This window comes from Palaemon carinicauda, chromosome 4, assembly GCF_036898095.1.
Source record: "Palaemon carinicauda isolate YSFRI2023 chromosome 4, ASM3689809v2, whole genome shotgun sequence".
NCBI classification, from domain to species: domain Eukaryota; kingdom Metazoa; phylum Arthropoda; class Malacostraca; order Decapoda; family Palaemonidae; genus Palaemon; species Palaemon carinicauda.
In genome coordinates this window covers 28,655,193-28,660,192 of record NC_090728.1, presented here as the reverse complement: position 1 = coordinate 28,660,192, position 5,000 = coordinate 28,655,193, and the positions used below count along the sequence as shown (strand labels likewise).

General features: G+C 34.5%; 1 protein-coding gene across 1 annotated transcript in view; it reads right to left on the bottom strand.

Moving 5' to 3' along the window:
- The window catches only part of LOC137639015 (crustacean calcium-binding protein 23-like), a 26,950-nt gene that overhangs the window by 10,755 nt on the left and 11,195 nt on the right, over positions 1-5,000 (bottom strand). The gene's annotated exons all lie outside the window — the stretch shown is intronic.

Below are 5,000 nucleotides of genomic sequence, written 5' to 3'. Positions count from 1 at the left end.
TTTGGACGGAATTCAATTCTTAAGTAAAAGATAAGTAGCATATCTACAGTTTTGTGTGATGAACATGAGCTGATACTACAGTTTTAAGTGAAGAACATGAGCTGGTACTACAGTTTTATGTGAAGAACATGAGCTGATACTACAGTTTTATGAAAAGAACATGAGCTGATACTACAGTTTTATGAGAAGAACACGAGCTGATACTACAGTTTTATGTGAAGAACATGAGCTGATACTACAGTTTTATGAGAAGAACATGAGCTGATACTACAGTTTTATGAGAAGAACACGAGCTGATACTACAGTTTTATGTGAAGAACATGAGCTGATACTACAGTTTTATGAGAAGAACATGAGCTGATACTACAGTTTTATGAGAAGAACACGAGCTGATACTACAGTTTTATGTGAAGAACATGAGCTGATACTACAGTTTTATGAGAAGAACATGAGCTGATACTACAGTTTTATGAGAAGAACATGAGCTTATACTACAGTTTTATGTGAAACACATGAGCTGATACTATAGTTTTATGTGAAGAACATGAAAATGTTTGCCAAACTGCGCATGAGTTGATACTTTTAGAGTGCTAGCGCGCACCATTATATGAAATCCAGTTGTGAGAGGGGAGGCCAAGAATTTGAGAGAGAGAGAGAGAGAGAGAGAGAGAGAGAGAGAGAGAGAGAGAGAGAATTATAACCCTAACGAATGGAATGTGTCATTCGAGCAGGCCTCAATCTAAACGAGAAAATGTCACGGAAGCTCCCCCCCCACAAAAAAAAAAAAAAAAAAAAAAAAAATACTGTGGGGGCAATAGTCAACATTTCAGACATAATGAAGAGTAGACTGTCAACCCATCGATTACGTAGAATATTTGTGAAGTAGAATACGCCGTAATGATGAAATATATCAAGAGCACTATGCGTCAGGCGAAAGAAATGAGGTTATTAAGTAGTTCGGCATGACACCACGTCGATAATGCGCCTGGCCTGGTTCGTATACAAGAGGATGAATTTTAGATACCATAAAGACCGACATTAATTTAATTCCTCTTTGCAAGGCAACGTAAAGATTATAAAATTGATGTAGTTTATTACGTACTTATCCACACATAACTAGAAAGAAATAAAGCAATGCACGAACTATAAACAGAAACTTTTAACTTGGGGTTTCAGATAAAATATTTTAGGATTTAGACAATAAATAAGGATTGTTCTTTATCAAAAAACACATATTGCTTTGATAAATTATAATCTAAACATACTATTAATAATTTATATTTAAAATAATTTGACTGTGCTTATCTTTTAGATAAAAAATGACCAAACAGACAAACACTCACTCACGCTACACTTAACCCTTTTCAGGTCACAGTCAATAACCACCTCCATTCCCCCAGTTTCTCACAAATTCAATAAATAAACTTTACCTAAATGTCATGTGAAAATATATTTATGATCTCACCGAAAGGATACAATTTTGCTAGACCGGGAAGTCCCTCTGGCCCCGAGTCAATAATTACTCTCGTTTAGCGTGAAGGAATGCAATGCACCAGTGCAGTGTGTAATCATGGGAAAAGCCTGCGCTGTGAAATTCCAGGAAAGCTGAGGCGGAGAATTTCGTGTCTTGTTCTATTATATAAGAAAATTCAATGCAATCAATTTGAGCTTATACCACTTGCCACCTATGATATATTTTTCACGAAAAAAAAGTAAAGCCCAGTGTTTATTACAGATCTTTATTTATCTTTTTTTTTTTTTTTTTTTTTTTTTTTTTTTTTTTTTTTAAGTTACACACGTATTTTTCTTCCTTTATCATAGATCCTTTATTCAGTTTTTATTTTGAATAAAAATTCCACTGACCCTTAAAATTTGCTGAGTGAGCATATCCGCTATAAAAAAGGAATTTAAAGACGAAGTTCGTTACAGAATGTCATGTCAAAGGAAATATATATCTAAAAAAATATATATATCCTCAGCCCCAGATGTGCATGGAAAATTAAGGCGCACAGATTTTAGTTGCCAAAAGTATGAGAGGATTACGGCACATGCGTTTTTCTATTCAATCTAGCAAACTGAAAAGGTGGATAATAGTTTGGGAATTTGAACAAATTTATTTTACGCTTTTTTTTTTATTCGTTTTCATGGTTAGATTAAAGTAAATGCACACTCATAAAAATTACACATTTTGCACTTCCATTTCAGTCATTCTTATAAATAAGGGAGTGAAATCCAATAATAGTCTACATTATTATCTTATACTAATGATAAATCTTTTATTAATCATCGTGTAGTATACGTTACATATTTAAATGATCAAAGCATCTGATTGACAGCAAAGAAATTCATAAAAATCTTCGGTAAAGATCTGCGTTGCTTACAATCACTTCGACGTCAATTTTGGAGCAAATATTACAAAAACTTATTGACTTAAGGAACATTACAAATGAGTAGTAAGAAAATCCTTAATTCCAACATGAAGAAGAAGAAGAATAGTCAGCAAATTGAAAAGGATCGATTGAAGTTCTTTACATTGTGTTTATCTTGAACAGCCGAAACATTCTATGAGTAATGGATGATTCATAAACACAAGAGGGAACTTATAATGTTTATCATATGCATCTTACACTAACAAACAAGTTACAAAACCAGCTGTGCTCCAGTAACCTACTTCTCTAAGGTAACCTCCCCCTGAACCACACGAAAGCATGATAACAGATGAATTGACACAAAGCCTCAAATATAACTGCAACATTTACAAGATATATTTTTTCTATGATCACTTCATCGATATGAAAATGGCCAAATGTCATGTTTCGCGCATTCTTTCGACAGATCTCCCAAATAAAATAGTAAACAATAAAAGATTCCACACAATATTTGAGTTAACAATGATAATCCTGTATTATTATTTTGTCAAAATAAATCATCTCTATAACGTTAACGTCCATAAATACGCAAACACACACACACACACATATATATATATATATATATATGTGTGTGTGTGTATGTATATATATGTGTTTGTGTTGTATGTATATATATATATATATATATATATATATATATATGTGTGTGTGTGTGTGTGTGTGAGTGTTGTGTGTGTGTGTGTGTTAGGACAGACTATGTTCGAATCAGTGTGTGAAGCGAAACGTCTTGCGTGTACGTATATATTCAATAGATAAAAAACTTCCTTTATCATAAATTAAAATCCACGAATGCAAAACTATACATTTGAAATGCAAAACGATAGTAAGTCCTTTCACATCGATCAACATTCGCACCGGAAGATCAGGGGAGCGATTCCCCGCCCAAAAAGTCTTTTCGTTCTGAAAATCCGTTGATATAAAAAGAAATTTAGGTCACCTCGCACCTCTTCCCCTCCTCGTAATCGTCTTTTCTTATCGAGGTGAGACCATTGTTAAACCCTGTTTGCGTGTTTGCATTGACCCCAAAGTCACGCATCTTGTCCGGTAGTCGGATTCAAAAATGGTATGTCAGGTATTCCGACTATTTGGTCCAGATATGAGTTGATAAGTACTATCGTGTTATACCTCGCCTTTCAAGTATTTTTCATGGATACACCGGATAGACTCTCTCTCTCTCTCTCTCTCTCTCTCTCTCTCTCTCTCTCTCTCTCTCTCTCTCTCTCTCTCTCTCTCTCTCTCATACAACACACGAGTGCATGTCTGCGTGCATACATGTAAATTGAAAATTGAATGAGTCAATCGACACCATTTAACTTTCCATGACTTGATTACCAATATCCCAACGAGGTCACGTTACAAACATAATACTCTTGTGTCTGACATTTTTCCCAGTTGTTAATACTTTGGATTATCCGACTAATTTTACTAGTTACTCGCAGGTTTTCCAATGGCAAGCCAATAACTCACCCCATAATGCGAATCGCATAATAACGTATATCATCAAAGTAAATTGAAACGTTATACGGAAGCGAATTGCCATGTGTGTACACAGTGCATGATGTACCTCATGACTGAAGTAATTCCATTCTAACCCTAGAATATCATTACTTCGATTTACCAACGTCTCTGAGAGCAAAGCGAAAGTGGAAGCAATAATCTTATTTTGTCAATTTATCTGTCCAAAACATTTGTAGCCATGCTTCTTCTCTTAAATGCTTCGAACACATGAAAAAGTATCGATTATTATCATTTTGTGGATGAATCTATGAGTTGCAATAAACTGCAGTTCTATCGAATTTAGAGTATGCTATATCTATGCAATTGTAATGGACTAGTTGGTATTTAACTTGACCTTCGTATTGTTGACGAGCCTTTAGATTTCAAAGACAAGTAATTTCTCATTGGGTCAGGGAGGAACTTTGCTGTCGGTATAACGAAAAGGGATAAGATATTCTAAATAATACGAATGTTTTCTTAGTCTACATTCATTCCGAATTCAGCTGAATTTGGAGCGGTGAACTTATATTTCTTTTTATTGCATATTATTCTACGAACTATATCAACTTAGATACAAAATTGTTTGAAAGTTTTGCATTTTTTAAATGCCAAACTGTATTGATTTTCAGAAAATAGTGGTGGAACTTTGGTCGTCATTATAGACTGAAAGAAGGTTACCATCTCTCTCTCTCTCTCTCTCTCTCTCTCTCTCTCTCTCTCTCTCTCTCTCTCTCTCTCTCTCTCCTTCATATGTCGCAGTATGACATAACATCTGGTGTTGCAGGAATTGAACGGTCACGCATTTCGTAACTCTTTTGGGTTGTTTTTCTTAAATGAGGCCATTATGAGGTAGTGTTTTCGATATGAAAAATTAATTCAGGAATTATGTATATTTCATATAAATAAAATAAAACAGAAGAAGCATATATCGTCCTAATTGTTATTGATGTTGTTGCTTTTATTTATATTTTGACCAGTGAGCTAGAATGCCGATTCAGAAATCACAAATTGTAGAGTTGCCGAGACCGAAACTTCCTTAGCGCATGTATTCACCAATGCAAACACACAAAC